At 38.3% G+C, this 21,890-nt stretch overlaps 1 protein-coding gene across 1 annotated transcript in view; it reads left to right on the top strand.

The window, feature by feature from the left end:
* LRRC69 (leucine rich repeat containing 69) overlaps nucleotides 1-21,890 on the top strand; it is a 75,723-nt gene that overhangs the window by 562 nt on the left and 53,271 nt on the right. The window lies entirely within an intron of this gene.

Below are 21,890 nucleotides of genomic sequence, written 5' to 3' on the forward strand. Positions count from 1 at the left end.
TATGGAATGAAGAGATGTTTCTGATGTAAGAAGGGAATTCTTTTCAATTTGCTAGAGCAGGCTACACTTTGAAATGGAGTGTTGGCAGGAAATGGGAAGGACAGAACATGGATTTCTTATGAAGTAGTCTTTAAAAGAAACTTAGCATTTTAAATAAAGAGTATCCTTTGTAAAGAGCAACAGAATGAATCCCAGATGCTTGTGTTAAGTATTTCTGATGGATGACATTTCTGTGAAACTCCAGCTGCTAAAAATCTTAAAGTTGGGAGAAGGCAAGGGATATTAACTTCGTAGTTTTCTTTTTGCTCATTTCTAAACTGTCATCAGCACTGAAAGAATCTATAACCAGCTAAGTAATAGTAACTCATTATAGTTCATTACTTTTGAGTTGAGATTTACTGAAAACAACTCTTATTTTCTTACCTTCACCTACTTCATTTCTTAGGTTTACAAAATTATTTGAGTTTGTAATCTGCACATGTCTTGTAATACTCCACAACTCCCCTTTTAGTAACTTCCCAAAGTACCTTTGAGTTACAGAACGACAGTAAAGATTTGGACTTTGCTAATGTGACAGAAGAATTTTATGCAGAAGAATTTGGAATTTGAGTGAGCCAATTCTCCACCTCTGTGTGATTTTTTTTTCCCCCCTTAGAGTAGCAGTGCATTTGTTCTTACGAAATCAGAATTTTGACCTCCATATATAACTGCTTTTAGTTCTTTCTTGATATGTCCATTTTAAATATCAACCTTCGTCATCTTCCAAATATACTTTTATTAATATGTTGAGTATTTCCATAGTTATCTTTGAAATTTAATATTGTTGTACCTTTGTTTCTTTTTTAATTAATTTTTGCTGGAGTATAGTTGATTTATAATGCTGTGTTCTTTTCTGCTGGATAGCAAAATGAATCAGTAGTACATATACATATATCCATTCTTTTTTAGATTCTTTTCCCATATAGGTCATGTACAGAGTATTGAGTAGAGTTCCTTGTGCTATACAGTAGATACTTACTAGTTATCTGTTTTATATATAGTAGTGTGTATATGTCAATCCTAATCTCCCAACCTTTGTTTATTTTTCATCAACTACAGTCTTCACTCTCCACTTGGTAAGATGACAGTGTTAGCATCTGTAATCTACTTTCAGCTCACATTTTCTCTTCCTCTTCACAAATTATAGACTTCTTACTTTTATGAGGTGTATAGTATTTACAATGTACCCAGTTATAACCATGATTAAATCTTTGTCTCAGAGAATTCTAAAATTCTAAAATGTATATTGTTAATAAGTAAATATCATTTTGTTCAGTGGCTCAGTTGTGTCCGACTCCCTGTGACCCCATGGACTGCTGCATGCCAGGCTTCCCTGTCCTTCACTATCTCCTGGAATTTGCTCAAACTCATGTCCATTGAGTCAGTGATGCCTCCAACCATCTCGTTCTCTGTTGTCCCCTTCTCCTCCCACCTTCAATCTCTCCCAGCATCAGGGTCTTTTCTAATGAGTCAGTTCTTCGCATCAGGTGGCCAGAGTATTGGAGCCTCAGCTTCAGCATCAGTCCTTCCAATGAATATTCAGGGTTGATTTCCTTTAGGAAATTTACATGGAGCCAATCAAAGTACTATGATTATATTTTGTTCCTCATATACCATTTTGTAACCTTCGAGTTCCTAAATGTCTTTCACATGTTCTTGTGCCTTTTTCCTTTGTCATGGCCTCATTTTATTTTAAATTGGGTCATATTACATATCCTATCAAATGTGCTTCTTCCTTGAGTGACTTCCTTCCAGGAGCCTCCATCCTCCTGCCCCAGTTTAAGCTAATCTAGGTTAGGTGGATACTGTCAGCTCGAATATCCTTGTGCAGTTCTGAATTGGAACCAGTGTTTCCTGTAACCATATTTTCTTCTTTTTTTTGGTTTACTCACTTATTTTCTAGAAATAACTCTCCAGGCATCATCCTGGTCTGCATGTACGCTAAGTCTCATGTCTAACTCTCTGTGACCCCTTGGACTGTAGCCTGCAAGGCTCCTCCGTCCATGGGGTTCTCCAGGCAAGAAAACTGGAATGGGTGGCCATGCTCTCCTCCAGGACATCTTCCCCACCCAGGGATGGAACCTGAATCTCTTGTCTCCTGCGTTGACAGGCAGGATCTTTACCGCTAACACTACCTGGGAAGCCCCACCCTAGACTAAGCATGTGGTAATTAGATTTTTTGAACTCTTGCATCTTTGAAAACATGTATATTCTTCTCTCCTGTTTGATTAATAGTTGTTTAGTAAAAAAGTATAGGTTGCAAAATATACTTCCGCAGGTAAAAAAAGGTGATGAGGCTGATCACTGGTTTGTCTTCCTGTGGCTCCCTCGTTACTTTCCTCCTTGTCCTTTGACTGTTAGAAGACACTCAGAATTTGACTTCCCAGCTCAGTTTCCTTTGACAGGGTGCTGACTCAGCTCAGCTCTTAACTTTTAAAGAAGAAATCACATCTTACTTTTAAAGAAGAATTCAGCTGATTAGAAATTGGGCTTTACAAACAGATGCAGGCCCATGGCATTATTGTTTGACTGTTATGAATTAGCCAATATTTTTCATATAGAATCTCTAATGTTGTGGAATTTTGGAAAAAAAATGTATTTCCCCTTTAAAGTGGGAGTTCTAGAAGCATCTCAAATAAAATGTGCTAGAAACCCTCAAATGAGGGATAGAGATTATTTACACAGTTCTTCTCCAGGGGATCTTCCCAACCTGGGGATTGAACCCAGGTCTCCCATGTTGCAGGTGAATGAACCTTCTGAGCCACCAGGGAAGCCCATTGTAGAAGCACCTCAAATAAAATGTGCTAGAAACCCGCAAATGATGGATAGAGATTATTTACACATTTCAGAAATACTATTATTTACACATTTCAGAAATACTGCTCATTCTGCCAGTTGCTAACAGGGAAAACACAACTTTCAGAAAAGAGAGAGCTTTGAGAGCTGAAAAGAGCCCTGGATGAGTATCTGGAAGTCCTGGGTACTTCACCCTGTTCAGCTATTCACCAACTGAACATAGGTATTTAATCTCACTGAGCCTCATTTTCTGCTTTCATTTATTCAAAGCCACACTTAAGTATTGAGTACCGTCTGTGTCTCAGGTAACTTAGCAATTAAAAGCAGATGAAAATACCTGCCTTCATGGAGCTTATGCTGTAGTCAGAAGAGATGCAAGAAGCAAACAGCAGAACAAGTAGGAATGTGAGGTAGTGATTAGTGCTAAGGAAAAAAATATAACAGAAAAAGCAGGCAGGGCATGTTGCGGCTTTCAGGTAAAATGCCGCAAGAGTCCTGTGGTCTTCATAACTTGGTCATGCTTACGTCATAGTTCAAAGATGGTAATTTTCACTCTTAACAATTTTCTGTAAAATCCAGGAATATGTTTTTCTAAAGTTAATTTGAATTCTTTCTTGTGTTGCCACAGGTTGTAGTTTTATTAATAATGATTGAAAATCCCCCTGTGAGATATATATATATATATACACATAAACACTTACATGGCATTAAAATAGTCTTGAATATTTAAGTTCCTAATTCAAAGGTAATATTTCAAAATTTTTGTGCCGTTTTGATACAAAATGGAATAACAGCATCCCTCATATGTTGAGAGCTGGCACAGTGCTAGGAACTCTGTCCATTTTCAAGGAAGTTATTATCACTCATATGATAATAAAATTTATGATTCAGAATAGATTAAGTCACTTGTCAAGGTCAACCAGTGAATACATGTATAAAATGAAGTCTCTTTTGAAGTGCTCTCAACTCTGTTGTTTTATTATTTTATACACTTAACAAAACCTGAGTTGTCTGAAGATGGCAGTTTTAAATACTATTAATACATATATTGTTTCAACTCTTCGTTTTACATGTCCATTCTTTTGACAAGTATTTATCATTTATCATCTTGTGTCTATGCTGGTCCTGAGGATACAGATGTGAAAAAAACAAGGTCTTTGTCTTTATATTTGAGAATTAAATTGAATGTTAATATATATAAAACTCAGTACTTGACATTGGAACTATTAAATAAATTTGTGTTGCTATTAAAATTATTATTACCTTTATGGTCTGACTAGCAACACAAGGATAAAATGGAAGCAGTCTTTAGAGAATACGTTTTTTCTTTGCTAATTGACTAGTGAAACTGGAAATTTTCAAATTGCTTCTAATGACTTGAAAAAAATAGTTGATGTCCTATAATTTATTTTGTATTTTAATTGAAGTATAATTGGTTTACAGTGTTCTGTTAGTTTCTTTTGTACAACAAAGTGAATCAGCTATATGTATGCCTACACCCCCTTGACCTTAGACCTCCATCGCCTGCCCATCCCACCCATCTGTATTATCACGGGCACTGAGCTGAACCAGCTCCAGGTTCCCACTAGCTATTTCACAAACGTGGTCCTAATCTCCCAATTCATCCACCCTACCCACTCCGCCTTTGTTCCACATGTCCGGCCCCTGTATCTGTTGCTAGTCCTGCCCTGCAAATAGGTTTATCTATATCACTTTTCTACAGTCCACATTAATATAAGATGTTTGTTTTTCTCTTTCTGACTTATTTTACTTTGTATGACAGACTCTAGTCCATCAGCATCTCTACAAAGGGTCTGATTTCATTTCATTTTATGGTTGAGTAATATTCCATTGTATATATAGACCACAACTTCTTTACCCATTCATCTGTCAATGGACATTTATGTTGCTTCCATGTTCTGGCTATTGTAAATAGTGCTGCAGTGAATACTGGGGTACATGTTTCTTTTTGCATTATGGTTTTCTCAGGGTATATGCCCAGTAGTGGGATTGCTAGGTAATATAATAGTTCTAGTTTTTTAGTTTTTTAAGGATCTTCCATTCTGTTCTCCATAGTGGCTGTATTAGTTTACATTCCAACCAACAGTGCAAGAGGATTCCATTTTTTCCATACCCTCTCCAGCGTTTTCTGTATGTAGATTTTTTTTTCTTGTATGTAGATTTTTTGATGATGGTCACTCTAACCAGTGTGCGGTAATATCTTACTGTAGTTTTGATTTGAATTTCTGTAGTAATTAGTGATGTTGAGCATCTTTTCATGGGCCTCTTAGCCATCTGAATGTCTTGTTCAGTGAAATGTCTTTTTAGATCTTCTGCATATTTTTTTCCTTGGGTTTTTTGTTTTGATATTGAGTTGCATGAGTTGTTTGTATATTTTGGAGATTAATCCCTTGTGAATTTCTTCATTTGCAAGTATTTTCTCCCATTATGAGAGTTGTCTTTTCATCTTGCTTATACTTTGCTGTGCAGAAGCTTTCAATTAGATCCCATCAGTTTTATTTTTATTTTAATTGTGCTCAGAGGTGGGTCAAAAAAAATCTTGATGTAATTTATATCAAAGAATGTTTTACCTGTGTTTTCATCTAAGAGTTTTTATAGTCTCTAATTGTTTTTGAGTTTATTTTTTGTGTATTAGGGAGTGTCTAGTTTCATTCTTTTACATGTACTTCTCCAGTTTTCCCAGCACCACTTTTTAAAAAATTTAGTTTTTTGCCTTTTATTTATTTTTAATTGAAGGATAATTGCACTGCAGTATTGTGTTGGTTTCTGCCAAGTATCAACGTGAATCAGCCGTAGGTATACCTACATCCCCTTCCTCTTGAAACTCCTTCTCTCCTCCCACCCATCCCATCCCTCTAAGTTGTCACAGAGCCCTGGAGTTGAGCTCCCTGATTCATCCAGCAAATTTCCACTGGCTCTCTAATTTTACATACAGTAATGTTTGTCTTAATGCTACTCTCTGAATTCGCACCCTCCACACCTTCCCCCTGTGTCCACAAGTCTGTTCTCTGTGTCTTTGTCTCTGTTGCTGCCCTGTAGGTAGGTTCATCTGTACCATCTTTTTAGATTTCATGTATGTGCATTCATATACAATGTTTATCTTTCTCTTCATGACTTTATATAATAAACTCTAGGTTCATCCACCTCATAAGAGCTGATTGAAATGTATTCCTTTTTATGTCCAAGTAATATTGTGTGTATATACCAGAACTTCTTTATCCATTCTTCTTTCTAGGTTGGACATCTAGGTTACTTTCATATCTTGGCTATTGTAAATAGTGCTGTGATGAACATTGGTGGTACATGGGTGTTTCTCAATTATGGTTTCCTCAGGGTATATGACAGATAGTGGGATTGTTGAGTCACATGATAGTTTTATTCCTAGTTTTTAAAGAAGTCTCCTTGAATTCTCCATAGTGGCTGTATCAATTTGCACTCCTACCATAAGCGCAGTACAGTTCCCTTTTCCCCACACCCTCTCCAGCATTTAGTTTGTAGATTTTTTGATGATGGATAGTCTTACTGGTGTGAGGTGATATCTCATGGTAGTTTTGATTTGCATTTCTCTAATAATGAGCTTTTCATGTGTTTATTAGCCATCTGTATGTCTTTTTTGGAGAAATGTCTATTTAGGTCTTTTGTCCTAAACTTTTTGATTGGGTTGCTTGTTTTTCTGGTATTGAGTTGAATGAGCTGCTTGTATATTTTGAAGGTTAATGCTTTGTCAGTTGTTTCATTAGCTGTTATTTTCTCTCATTCTGAGGGATGTCTTTTCACCTTGTTTATAGTTTCCTTTGTTTCCAGCACCAGTTATTGAAGAGACTGTCTTTTCTCCACTGTGCATTCTTGCCTCTTTAGTCATGGATTAGGTGACCATAAGTCTGTGGCTTTATCTCTGGGCTTTCTGTCCTGCGCCATTGATCCATATTTCTGTTTTTGTGCCAATACTGTACTGTCTTGATGACTGTCGCTTTGTAGTGTAGTCTGAAATTGGGGAGCCTGGTTCCTCCAGCTCCACTTTTCTTTCTCAAAATTGTTTTGTCTATTCAGGGTCTTTTGTGTTTCCTTATAAACTAAAATTTTTGTTCTAATTCTGTGAAAAATACCATTAGTAGTTTGATAGAGATTACATTGACTCTATAGATAGCTTTAGGTAGTATAGTCATTTTCACAATATTGATTCTTCTTATCCAAGAACATGGTATGCACGTCTCTCCATTTGTGTCATCATTGATTTCTTTCATCAGTGTCTCATAGTTTTCTTCACACAGGTTTTTTGTGTACTTAGGTAGGTTTATTCTTATGTATTTTATTCTTTTTCTTGAAATGGAATATAGGACTGTTTTCTTAATTTTTCTTACTGATCTTTTGCTGTTAGGTTATAGGACTACAAGAGATTTATGTGCATTGATTTTGTATCCTGCAGTTTTACCAAGTTCACTGATGAGCTCTAGTAGTTTTCTGGTGGCATCTTATAGGATGTTCTATGTATAGTATCATGTCATCTGCAAACAGTGACAGTTTTACTACTTCTTTTCCAATTTGATTTAAAAAATTTGTTTTCCTTCTCTGATTGCCTTGGCCTGGACTTTCAAAATTACATTGAATAATAGTGGTGAGAGTGGACATTGTTGTCTTGTTCCTGATCTTAGACAAAATGATTTCAGTTTTTTACTCTCGAGAATGATATTTGCTGTTGGTTTGTTTTAATGACCTTTATTATGTTTAGGTAGGTTCCCTCTATGCCTACTTTCTGGAGAGTTTTCATCATAAATGGGTTTTGAATGTTGTCAAAAACTTTTTCTGCATTTATTGATATTATCAGATGGTTTTTATTTTTTGTTAATATGGTGTAGCACACTGATTGAATTGTGTAAATGTTGAAGAATCTTGCATCCCTAGGAAAAATCCCATGTGATCATGGTGTATGATCCTTTTAATATGTTGTTGGATTCTCTTCACTAGTATTTTGTGGAGGATTTTTGTGTCTGTGTTCATCAGTAATATTGACTTGTTATTTTCTTTCTTTGTGTGTGCTGTCTTTGTCTGGTTTTTGAGATCAGCGTGATTGTGCCATCATAGAGTAAGTTTGGGAGTGTTCTTCCCCATGCAATTTTTGGGAAGAGTTTGAGAAAGATAGGCATTAGCTCTTCTCTAAAGGTTTGGTAGAATTTGCTTGTGAAGCCATCTGGTCCTAGACCTTAATTTGTTGGAAGATTATAATTATAGTTTCAGTTTAATTACATATAATTGGTCTGTTTAAATTTGTATTTCTTCCTGGTTCAGTCTTGGAATGTTGTACCTTAGTACGAATTTGTCCATTTCTTCTGGCTTATCCATCTTGTTTGCATATAGTTGCTTGTAATATTTTCTTATGATCCTTTGTATTTCTGCAGTGTCAGTTGTAATTTTTCCTTTTTCAATTCAAACTTTATTGATTTGAACCCTTCCCCCCCCCCTTTTTTTCTTGAGGCATCTGGCTAATGGTTTATCAATTTTATCTTCTTAAAAATCCAACTTTTACTTTTATTGATCCTTGCTCTCATTTTCTTCATTTTTGTTTCATTGATTTCTCCTCTGATCTTTATGGTTTCTTTTCTTCCACTAAGTTTAGATTTTATTGTTCTTTCTGTGGTTGCTTTAGTTGTAAGGTTAGATTATTTACTTGAGATTTTTCTTATTTCTTGAGGTGAGATTGAATTGCAATGAACTTCCCTTTTAGAAGTACTTTTACTGCATCCCATAAATTTTGGGTCATCATGTTTTCATTGTCATTTGTTTCTATGTATTTTTAAAATTTCCTCTTTGGTTTCTTCAGTGATCTCTTGGTTATTTAGTAATGTATTGTTTAGCTACCATGTTTTTATTTTAATATTTAATCTTATATTTTCTAATCTCATAGTATTGTGGTCAGAAAAGATGTTTGATAAAATTTTGATTTTGTTAAATTGACTGAGGCTTGATTTGTGACCCAAGATGTGATCTATCTTAGAGAATGTTCCATGTGCACTTGAGAAGATACTATATTCTGTCACTTTCAGCTGGGATGTCCTATAGATATCCATTAAATCTACCTGATGTATTGTGTCATTTAAAGGTTGTATTTCCTTATTTATTTTCTGCCTTGAAGATCTGTCCATTAGTATATTTGAGGTATTTTTTGAGGTGTTAAAATACTGTACTATTTTTTTTTCACCTTTTACTGTTGTTAGCTTTTGCCTTATTTATTGAGGTGCTCCTATGGTGGGTGCATAAATATAATTGTTAAATCTTTTTCTTGTTTTGCTCATTTGCCCAGTGACCTTCTTTGTCTCTTGAAACAGTCTTTATTTTAAAGTCTATTTTGGGGAGGACTTCCAAGATGGAAGAAGAATAAGATGGGGGGATCACCTTCCTCCCCACAAATGCATCAAAAATTGATCTGCATATGAAACAGCTCCTTCCGAACACCTTCTGCACGCTGGAGGGAGAACCCAGACTTCCAAAAAGGCAAGCCAATCTCCTTAGAATGAGGTAGGGCAAAAGATAAAGATTTAAAAAAAAAGAGGAAATTTCAGGATGGGGACCTGCATTGTGGGAAGGGAGTCATGAAGGAGGAAAAGTTTCTGTGCACTTTGAAACCCCCTCATGGACAGGGTGGAAGGAAGTGCAACAGTGGGTGCTCAGAAGGCAAAAAGGAGAGGATTCACCACAGAGATCACCGCTGAACAGCACTTAATAGCCAAAGAGCGGCTCGCACGCCTGTGCCTGCAGCAGAGGGAGGGGCCGGGTGCCGAGGCTCAGGCTCAGGTTTTGGCCCCAGGAGAGAGTACTGGTACTGGCTGCCGTGAGGATAGTCTGAGGGGTCTAGTACCACACAGTTGGGAGAGTTGAGGGAGAAGACTGGGCATCCCAGAGAGGAAAGAGATCTTTGTTCCCAGGCCATTCTTAAGTCCATGCGGTCACAGACAGTGGCTGTATGCCCAGCGGTGGCCACCAAAACTGGCCAAACCAGTAGGAGTGCTGCTGGCATTAGACATGACTGCTCTTTATGATCCCAAAGCAGGAAGCAAGTCACTAGCTACTGCCAAAGCTAGTGGAAGTGCCTGACAGCAGACAAAACACTGCCGCTGGGGTCCCAACCCCAGGTAACGTCTGCCGCTAGGTGGTGAGCAGGCACAGGTTACTGCCCACACCTTGTTCAGAGCTTGAGCAGCTTGGCTCTTCCTAGGGACCCCTGACTCAAGGCCAACTCCTCTGGGAGAGCACATGTGATGTCTCACACTGTAGCAACATACTGCAGGTTCTACTGCTGCTGACACTCATTGGTACATCACAATGAGTGATGTCATATACTACCTTCTCCCTAGCCCAATTGAAAAAGTGGCCTAATAAGCCTTGGTCTTTGCCCGTCTTGCCTAGGTGGGGAACAGACACTGGAGGGTGGTCTCCCAACAAAGGTTAGCCCAAAACCAAAGCTGAACACCAGAGACTATGTGACTGAAGAATAGAAAGGGAATTAGCTCCTGCAGCTTCAGGTGTAGCAGACTAAATCCTCACAATTAGGCTGAGACTGTGGATTTTAGGGGCAACTGTGGCCTTTGGGAGCAAGTACAGACTGGAGTAAGGCCAGGTCTGAGACTGCGCTCACCCTACTCTGCCCACACAGGTCCAGAGACCTTCCTAGAAATACTGGAGAACTTTCTGAGTAAGCAGATTGATTGGAGCACACTGTGTGGGGCGGAAAACACAGGAATCATGAGGACATCCCTCTAATCATGAGATTACCACTCTATATAATTTTTTTCTTTTTCATATTATTCTAGTGTTGTTCTTTCTGTATTATTCCATTTTTATTTTGTATAACTTTTTACTTTTTAAAAGCTATCTTATTTTTAAATAAATTAATTTTATTTCCCTATTTTTACAGTTGTTGTTATTGTTCAGTTGCTAAGTCATGTTTGACTCTTTGTTGCCCCATAGACTGCAGCACACCAGACTTTCCTTTCCTTCACTGTCTCCCAGAGTTAGTGCAAAGTTATGTCCATTGAGTCAGTGATGCTGTCACTTCATTCTCTGATGCCCACTTCTGTTCCTGCCCTCAATCTTTTCCAGCATCAGGGTCTTTTCCAATGAGTTGTCTCTTCACATCAGGTGGCCAATGTATTAGAGCTTTAGCTTCAGCATCAGTCTTTCCAATGAATATTCATAGTTGATTTACTTTAGGATTGGCTGGTTTGATCTTGCTGTCCAAGGGACTTTCAACAGTCTTCACCACCACAGTTCGAGAGCATCAATTCTTTGGCACTAAGCCTTCTTTATGGTGCAACTCTCACATCCATACATGACTACTGGAAAAACTATAGCTTTGACTAAAAGGACCTTTCTTGGCAAAGTCGACAAAATAGTACCCTTTAATTATGTTGCATTTTTTGCTATGCTTTTGATTTTGTGTTCTTGCTAGTCTAGGTTTTGTTATTCATTTTCATTTATGGGTTTATTGGCTTGATTGCTCTCTTTTTTCACTCCTGTTTTTATCCCCTCCCCCCCTTTTATTCTTTTTCCTCTTTTTCTCACTTCTTTTCTCTTTGTAAGGGTGTGAGTTGCTTTGGGTTTTCTGGGCTGTTCATTGTGCTTTCACCATTAATCTTGAGGTCTTATCTTCTCTGCTATATGGCCTGTGAAGTCTTGGTGTGACAGTAAGGGGTCAGACCTAAACCCCCAAGGTGAGAGACCTGAGTCCAGGATTTTGGACCACCAGAGAACTCCCGACCCCATGGAATGTTAACTGGCATGAGCTCTCCCAAAGGCCTTCATCTCAACACTATGACTAAACCCACCTAAAGGCCAGCAAGCTCCAGTGCCAGACACCCCACACCAGTCCTTAAGGAAAACAGGAACACAAATCTGCACATTAGCAGACAGGCTGCCCAAACCCATACCAAATACATAGACACCCCAAAACACACTACTGGACCTGGCACCACCCTTCATAGATACAAAAGGTAGCTCTACCCACCAGAACACAAGCAAAAGTCCTTCCAACCAGGAAATCTTCACAAGGCACTAGTCCAGCCCCACACATGGGGGACAGACTCCATAATTATTAAGAACTACGATCTTCTAGCTGACATAACGAAGACACAAAACACAGTAAATTAAGCAAAATGAAGAAGCAGAGAAACGTGTAGCAGATGAAGGAACATGGAATCTTGAAAATAAAATAGAGGCACAGATAAATAGACTAGATGCACATATCAAGAAGATAAATGATTAACAAAACCTAGAAGAAATAAAGAAGAGACAATCTGCAATGTGCAACAGAATTACTGAAATTAAGAATACACTAGGTGAAACCAATAGCAGAAAAATTGAGGGAGAAGAATGGATAAGTGAGCTGGAAGATAGAATGGTGGATAAAGGAAGCAGAGCAGAATAAAGAAAGACTAAGGATAAACAAGGACCGTCTCAGAGACCTCTGGGACAATATTAAGCACACCCATATACAAACTGAAGAAGAAGACCCCCCCCAAAAAAAAAAAAAAAAAAAACAGTATTGAGAAAATATTTGAGGAGGTTCTATTCTAAATGTCCCTAACATTTGAAAGGAAATAGCCATTCTAGTCCAGGAAGCCCCAAGAGTCCCATACAGGATTAACCCAAGGATAAACATGACAAGACACATATAATCGAACTAATGAAATTTAAATACAAAGAACAAATATTAAATGCACCAAGGGAAAAGCAACAAATAGCATACAAAGGGATCCCTTTAAGGCTAATGGCTCATCTTTCAATGGAAACTGCATACCAGAAGGGAATAGCTTGATATACTCAAGTGATGAAGGGAGAAACACTACAACCAACATTATGCTATCAAGCAAGGATCTCATTCCTATTTGAAGGAGAAATCAAAAGCTTACAGACAAGCAAAAGTTAAAAAAATTCAGCAGCAGCAAACCAGCTTTAGAAAAAAATACTAAAGGGATGTCTTAGAGAAGAAATACAAGAGAAAGAAAAGGCCTACTAAACCCTCCAAAACAATAAAGTAAGTGGTGATAGGATCATACATATGAATAATTGCTTTAAATGTAAGTTGAATAAATGCTACCACCAAATCACAGAATTACTGGATGGATACAAAAACAAGACTCCTATATATGCTGTCTACCAGAGATGTAATTCAGAGGTAATGATGCCTATAGAATGAATATGAAAAAGATAATCGTGCAAATGGAAATCAAAGAGTAGCAATACTTAGATAAAATGGACTTTAAAATAGTTACAAGAAATAAGGAAGGACACTACATAATGATTACAGGATCAATCCAAGAATTGTGACAATTAAAAATATATATGCACTCAGCATAAGAGGACCTCAATACATAAGGCACATGCTAACAACAATTAATGGGGAAATCGACAGTAACACAATAATATTGGGGGACTTTAACACTTCACTCACATCAATGGATGGTTCACCCAGATAGAAAATTAATATGGAAACACAAACTCTAATGGATATATTGGACCAGTTGGACCTAATTGGTATCCACAGGGCATTTAATCCACAAACAGCAAATTTCACTTTTTCTCAAGTGTGCATGGAGGTTTCTCCAGGATAGATAACCTCTTGTCACGAATCAAGCCAAGGTAGATTATAAAAAATTGAAATTGTTTCAAGAATGTTTTCTGACCACAGTCCTCTAAGATTAGATACCAAATACAGGAAAAAAAAAAACAACAGCAACAAAACAAAACTATAAAAACACAAACACATGAAGGCTAAACATCATACTTCTGAATGAACAAGAAGTCAGTGAAGAGATAAAAGAGGAAATAAAAAACACTCATCTCAAGACTTACCGAATGCAATAAAAGCAGTGTTAAGAGGGAAATTTATTGCAATACAAACCTACCTCAAGAAACAAGAAAAACATCGAATAAACAACCTAACCTTGTACTTTCAGTAATGAGAAAAAGAAGAACAAAAGCTCCAAAGTTAGTAGAAGGAGTGAAATCACAAAGATCAGAGCAGAAATAAAAAGAAATGAAGGCGGCAATAGCAAAGATCAGTAAAACTAACAGTGGTTCTTAGAGAAGATAAAACTGGCAAGTCATTAGCCAGACTCATTAAGAAAGAAAGGGAAAAGATTCAAATCAATAAACTTAGAAATGAAAAAGGAGAAGTTAAAACAGACAATGCAGAAATACAAAGGATCATATGAGGCTACTACAAGTAAGTATATGCTAATAAATTTCAGAACCTTGAAGAACTGAACAAATTTTTAGAAAAGTATAACCTCCTATAATTGAAGCAGGAAGAAGTAGAAATTAAGAACAGACCAATCACAAGCATGGAAATCGAAAGAGTAGTAAAATATCTTCCAATGAACAAAAGCCCAGGGCCAGAGGGCTTTGCAGGCAATTTCTCCCAAAATCTTTCAGAAGAGCTAACACCTATACTGCTCAAATTTCTCCAGAAAATTGTAGAGCAAGGAAAACTAAACTGAACATACGAGGCCACTATCACCCTGAATCCATAACCTGTCAAAGATGCTAGGAAAAAAAACTATAGGCCAGTATCACTTATGAACACAGATGCAAAAATCCTCAACAAAATTCTAGCAAACAGAATCTAACAGCACATGAAAAGGGTCATGCATCGTGATCAAGTGGACTTTATCCCAGGGATGCAGGGATTCTTCAATATATGCATATCAAACAATGTGATACACCACACAAACAAATTGAAAGCTAGAAGCTGTATGATCATCTCAATAGATGCAGAGGAAGCTTTTGACCGAATTCAGCACCCATTAGTGATTAAAAAAAAAAAATAATAACCTCTCCAGAAAGTATGTATAGTAGGATCATACCTCAACATAATGAAGGCCACATATGATAAACTCACAGCAAACATTATTCTCCACAGTGAAAAACTGAAAGCATTTCCTCTAAGATCAGGAACAAGACAAGGGTACCTACTCTCACCACTATTATTCAACATAGTTTTGGAATTCCTAGCCATAGCAATCAGAGAAGAAAAAGAAATGAATCCTGATTGGAAAAAGAAGTATTAATAAAATTCTCATTGTTTGCCGACAAAGGTCCACATAGTCAAAGCTATGGTTTTTTCCAGTAGTCATGTATGGATGTGAGAGTTGTACCATAAAGAAGGCTGAGCGCCGAAGAATTGATGCTTTTGAAATGTGGTGCTGGAGATGGCTCTTGAGAATCCCTTGGACTGCAAGGAGATCAAAACAGTCAATCCTAAAGGAAATAAATCCTGAATGTTTACTGGACGGACTGAGGCTGAAGCTGAAGCTCTAGTACTTTGGCCACCTGATGTGAAGAGCTGACTCATTAGAGAAGATCCTGATGCTGGGAAAGACTGAAGGCAGGAGGAGAAGGGGACAAAAGAGGATGAGATAGTTGGATGGCATCTCTGATTCAATGGACATGAGTTTGAGCAAGCTCCAGGAGGTGGTGAAGGACAGGGAAGCTTGGAGTGTTGCAGTCCATGGGGTCACAAAGAGTCGGAATGACTGAGTGACTAAACAACAATCAGAGGTGTGAGCAGGTGAAAATAAAACCCTTAGAATGGAAGAGAATAATGGCAAATTAAACAGCTGACAAAGGAGTAATCTCCAAAATATACAAGCAGCTTGACAAACAACCCAATCAAAAATTGGGCCGAAGACCTCAACAGACATTTCTCCAAAGAAGAAATACTGACGGCTGATAAATACATGAAAAGATGCTTAACATCACTGTATTAGAGAAATACAAATCAAAACTACAGAGTATCACCTCATACTGTTCAGAATGGCCAACAGGAAAAAATTTACAAAGAAGAAATGCTGAAGAGGGTATGGAGAAAAGGTAACTCTCTTGCATTATTGCTGGGAATGTAAATTGATACAGTCACTATGAAGAACAGTATGGGGATTCCTTAAAAAAAACTAGGGATAAAACTACCATCAGTCAGTCAGTCAGTTGAGTCACTCAGTCATGTCCAACTCTTTGTGACCCCATGAATCACAGCACGCCAGGCCTCCTGTCCATCACTAACTCCCGGAGTTTACTCAAACTCATGTCCATCAAGTCGGTGATACCATCCAGCCATCTCATCCTCTGTCATCCCCTTCTTCTGTCCCCAATCCCTCTCAGCATCAGGGTCTTTTCCAATGAGTCAACTCTTCGCATCAGGTGGCCAAAGTATTGGAGTTTCAGCTTCATCATCAGTCCTTCCAATGAACACCCAGGACTGATCTCCTTTAGGATGGACTGGTTGGATCTCCTTGCAGTCCAAGGGACTCTCAAGAGTCTTCTCCAACACCACAGTTCAAAAGCATCAATTTTTTGGCACTCAGCTTTCTTCACAGTCCAACTCTCACATCCATACATGACCACTGGAAAACCATAGCCTTGACTAGATGGACCTTTGTTGGCAAAGTAATGTCTCTGCTTTTTAATATGCTATCTAGGTTGGTCATAGCTTTCCTTTCAAGGAGTAAGCGTCTTTTAATTTCATGGCTGCAGTCACCATCTGCAGTGATTTTGGAGCCCCAAAAATAAAGTCTGACACTGTTTCCACTGTTTCCCCATCTATTTCCCATGAAGTGATGGGACCAGATGCCATGATCTTAGTTTTCTGAATGTTGGGATTTAAGCCAACTTTTTCACTCTCCTCTTTCACTTTCATCAAGAGGCTTTTTAGTTCCTCTTTACTTTCAGCCATAAGGGTGGTGTCTTCTGCATATCTGAGATTACTAATATTTCTCCCCAATAATCTTGATTCCAGCTTGTGCTTCTTCCAGCCCAGCATTTCTCATGATGTACTCTGCATAAAAGTTAAATAAGCAGGGTGACAATATACAGCCCTGATGTACTCCTTTTCCTATTTGGAACCAGTCTGTTGTTCCATGTCCAGTTCTAACTGTTGCTTCCTGACCTAGATATATGACCCAACAATCCCACTACTGAGCATATACTCTGAGGGAATCATAATTAAAAAGACATGTACCTCAGTGTTCATTGCAACATTGTTTAGAGTTGCTAGGACATGGAAGCAATGTGGATGCCCATCAGCAGATGAATAGATAAAGAAGCTGTGGTACCTATATACAATGGAATATTACTCGGCCATAAAAAGGAACAGATTTGAGTCAGTTGTAATGAGGTGGATGAACCTACAGCCTATTATGTAGAGTGAAGTAAGTCAGAAAGAGAAAAATAAATATGGTATATTAATGCATATATATATGAGATCTAGAAAGATGGTACTGATGAACCTGTATTTAGAACAGCAGTGGACATGCAGACATGGAGAGCAGACTCGTGGACACAGGGAGGGAGAAGGAGGGATGAATTGAAGGACTGATGTTGAAATACATACATTACGGTATGTAGAATATTCAGCCAGTGGAAGTTTGCTGTGTGATTCAGGGACCTCAAACTTGGTGCTCTGTGTCCATCTGGATGGGTGGGATCGGGTGGGAGGTGAGAGAGAGATTCAAGAGGGAGGGAATGTATGTATACCTATGGCCGATTCATGTTGATGCATGGCAGAAACAGACACAATACTAGAAAGCAATTATCCTCCAAGTAAAAAATTCATTAAAATATTGTCTATTTAGTCTGATATGAATATTGCTATGCCAACTTTCTTTTGATTTCCATTTGCATGTAATTTTTTTTTTCCATCCCCTTACTTTAAGTCTGTGTGTGTCCCTAGGTCTGAAGTTGGTTTCTTGTAGATAGCATAGATACAGGTCTTATTTTGGTATTGAATCAGCCAGTCTATGTCTTTTGGTTGGAGCATTTAATCCATTTACATTTAAAGTAATTATCAGTATGTATGTCCCTGTTGCCATTTTCCTAATAGTTTTGGATTTGTTTTTGTGGATGTTGTCTTTATCTTTTGTCTAATGTCTAGATAAATTCCTTAGCACATGTCAGAAGGCTGGTTTCATGGTGCTTAGTTTTCTTGGCTTTTGCTTGTCTATAAACCTTTTGAATCTGAATGTGATCCTTGCTGGGTAGAGTAATGTTGGTTGTAGGTTTTTCCATTTCATCACTTTAAATATATCCTGCAATTATCTTCTTGCCTGCAGTTTCTGCTGAAAAATCAGCTGATAAACTTATGAGGACTCCCTTGTATTATTTTCCTTTGCTCCTTTCAATATTTTTAAATTTTAATTTAGTTTTTGTTGGTTTGATTAATATGTGATTCTGTGTTTCTTCTTGAGTTTATCCTGTATGGGACTCTGCACTTCCTGGACTTGGTTGACTATTTGCTTTCCCATGTTAAGGATGTTTTCACTGTAATCTCTACAGATATTTTCTCAGACCCTTTCTCTTCTTCTTCTAGGACTCCTAGAAAACATGTGTTTAATGTTGTCCAGAGCTGTCTGATACTGTCAGACCAATTTTTTTTTCTTTATTCTTCTCCTTAATTGTTCCCACCATTCTATTAATATCTTCCAGGTCACTTATTTTTCTGCTTCAGTTAATCTGCTATAGATTCCTTCTAGTGTATTTTTCATTTCAGTTATTGTGTTGTTCACTACTATTTGTTCTTTAGTTTTTGCTTTTTTGTTCAGTCACTAAGGTGTGTCCAGCTCTTTGTGATTCCATGGACTGCAGCACACCCAGCTTCCCTGACCTTCACTGTCTTCCCAAGTTGGCTCAAACTGACGTCCATTGAGTCAGTAATGTCATCCAACCATCTCATCCTCTGTCACCCCCTTCTCCTTCCCTCAATCTTTCCCAGCATCAGGGTCATTGCCAGTGAATTGGCTCTTCACATCAGGTGGCCAAAGTAATGGAGCTTCAGCATGAACATCAGTCCTTCCAATGAATATTCAGTGTTGATTTCCTTTAAGATTGACTAGTTTGAGCTCCTTGCTGTGCAGAGGACTCTGAAGTCTTCTCCAACACCACAGTTCAAAAGCATTAATTGTTTGGCACTCAGCCTTCTTTTAGGTCCAACTCTCACATCTGTGCATGACTCCTACCATAGGTTTGATTATATGGACCTTTGTTAGGAAAGTGATGTCTCTGCTTTTTAATATGCTGTCTAGGTTGGTCATAGCTTTTCTTCTAAGGAGCAAAGATCTTTTAATTTCACGGTCAAAGTTAATTTCAAGTCTGCAGTGATTTTGGAGCCCAAGAAAATAAAGTCTGTCACTGTTTCCATTTTCCCCCCATTATTTGCCATGAAGTGATGGGACCAGATGCCATGATCTTAGTTGTTTGAATGTTGAGTGTCAAACCATCTTTTTCACTCTCCTCTTTCACTTTCATTAAGAGGCTCTTTAGCTCCTCTTTTACTTTCTGTGATTAGGGTGGTGTCATTCGTTTATCTGAGGTTATCGATATTTCTCCTACCAATCTTGATTCCAGCTTATGATTCATTTAACCTGGCATTTCATATGATATACTCTGGATATAAGTTAAATAGGGTGACAATATGCATCCTTGACATACTTCTTTCCCAATTTTGAACTAGTCTGTTGTTCCATGTCTAGTTCTAACTGTTACTTCTTGTCCTGCATACAGGTTTCTCAGGAGGCTGGTAAGTTGGTCTGGTATTCCCATCTCTTTAGGAATATTCCGCAGTTTGTTGTGATCCGCACAGTCAAAAACTTTAGTGAAACATTTTAGTCAAATGTTAAACATTTCTTGTATTTTCTTGATATGTGCCTCCATTTTATTTTCTGAGGTTTAGGATCATCTTTACTATCATTACTCTGAATTCTTTTTCAGTAGGTTTCCTATTTCCTCTTCATTTATTTGGTCTTGTAGATTTTCTCCTCATTCCTTTGTCTGTACCACATTTTTTGTAATATAATTTTTTTGATTTGGGATTGCATTCCTGTCTGGTTGCTTGTATTGCTTGAGGCATCTGGCATTGGAGTTTGCAGGCAGCTGGGTGAAGTTGAGTCTTGGTGAGGAGATGAGAACCTCCAGAATAGCTGACACTGATTTTTTTTTTTAAGGTTTTTATTTTTATTTTATTTTATTTTTTTCTTTATTAGTTGGAGGCTAATTACTTCACAACATTTCAGTGGGTTTTGTCATACATTGACATGAATCAGCCATAGAGTTACACGTATTCCCCATCCCGATCCCCCCGCCCACCTCCCTCTCCACCCGATTCCTCTGGGTCTTCCCAGTGCACCAGGCCCGAGCACTTGTCTCATGCATCCCACCTGGGCTGGTGGTCTGTTTCACCATAGATAATATACATGCTGTTCTTTCGAAACATCCCACCCTCACCTTCTCCCACAGAGTTCAAAAGTCTGTTCTGTACTTCTGTGTCTCTTTTTCTGTTTTGCATATAGGGTTATCATTACCATCTTTCTAAATTCCATATATATGTGTTAGTATGCTGTAATGTTCTTTATCTTTCTGGCTTACTTCACTCTGTATAATGGGCTCCAGTTTCGTCCATCTCATTAGAACTGATTCAAATGAATTCTTTTTAATGGCTGAGTAATATTCCATGGTGTATATGTACCACAGCTTCCTTATCCATTCATCTGCTGATGGGCATCTAGGTTGCTCCCATGTCCTGGCTATTATAAACAGTGCTGCGATGAACATTGGGGTGCATGTGTCTCTTTCAGATCTGGATTCCTCAGTGTGTATGCCCAGGAGTGGGATTGCTGGATCATATGGCAGTTCTATTTCCAGCTTTTTAAGAAATCTCCACACTGTTCTCCATAGTGGCTGTACTAGTTTGCATTCCCACCAACAGTGTAAGAGGGTTCCCTTTTCTCCACACCCTCTCCAGCATTTATTGCTTGTAGACTTTTGGATAGCAGCCATCCTGACTGGCGTGTAATGTTGTGGTTTTGATTTGAATTTCTCTGATAATGAGTGACGTTGAACATCTTTTCATGTGTTTGTTAGCCATCTGTATGTCTTCTTTGGAGAAATGTCTGTTTAGTTCTTTGGCCCATTTTTTGATTGGGTCATTTATTTTTCTGGAATTGAGCTTCAGGAGTTGCTTGTATATTTTTGAGATTAATCCTTTGTCTGTTTCTTCATTTGCTATTATTTTCTCCCAATCTGAGGACTGTCTTTTCACCTTGCTTATAGTTTCCTTTGTTGTGCAAAATCTTTTAAGTTTCATTAGGTCCAATTTGTTTATTTTTGCTTTTATTTCCAATATTCAGGGAGGTGGGTCATAGAGGATCTTGCTGTGATTTATGTAGCTGACACTGATTAATATTCCCTTGAGTCTGAGGTTCTCTGTTAGTCCAGTGCTTTAAACTCAGCATTTCTGCCACAGGAACTCAGGCCTCACAGCTGGCCTGGGAACCAAGACCCCACAAGCTGCATGATGGAAAAAAAATATAAAAGGCAACAAAGAAAAAGGGAGCAGAAGAGTAAGAGAGAAAATAGTAAAATTAAGAGAATTAAAAAATAAAATTAAGAGAATTAAAAAATGTATTAGAAAAAATAGAAACACAAGTGAAACAACAAAGCAAAAGAGAATCAGAAGAGCAAAGGGAAGGAGAAGGTCATGGTGGCAGGGGCAGGCATAGGCTCAGGACCTTTGTGGTCAGAGGGGCCCAAAGGTTCGGGCTGGGAACCCAGCAGGCTTGGGACCCTGGCCCCGTCTATGTGCCGCTCACATCCCACCTCCACTTCCCGCCCTCCTCTCCCGCATTCTGCCTGGTCACGTGGGGATTCCTCCCATACCTTAGAGGTCTGAGGTCCCCTGCGCATGCCTGGCAGTTAGCCTACCTGTGAGGAGATCTGAACTCAGCATCCTCGTACCCTTCCATCTTGACTCTGCCTCTGTCCTGTACATAGGATGAACGCATTTGGCCTGGGACTGTTGAAGTGCTGGGATATCAGCAGTGTTCAAAGAAGCACCGTATTTTGACTTGAGGGTGGAGGCCTTGTCTTGCCCCTGTTGACTGCAGTAATTAAACCGTGGAATGTGGACTTGAATGGGATGGGGTGTGAGCCGTTCTCAGAGGCCAGTTTCATCAGGCACAGGCTCTCATGATTATGGCACCGTCTAGAAACTAAGA

The sequence above is a fragment of the Muntiacus reevesi genome, chromosome 12, assembly GCF_963930625.1.
Source record: "Muntiacus reevesi chromosome 12, mMunRee1.1, whole genome shotgun sequence".
NCBI classification, from domain to species: domain Eukaryota; kingdom Metazoa; phylum Chordata; class Mammalia; order Artiodactyla; family Cervidae; genus Muntiacus; species Muntiacus reevesi.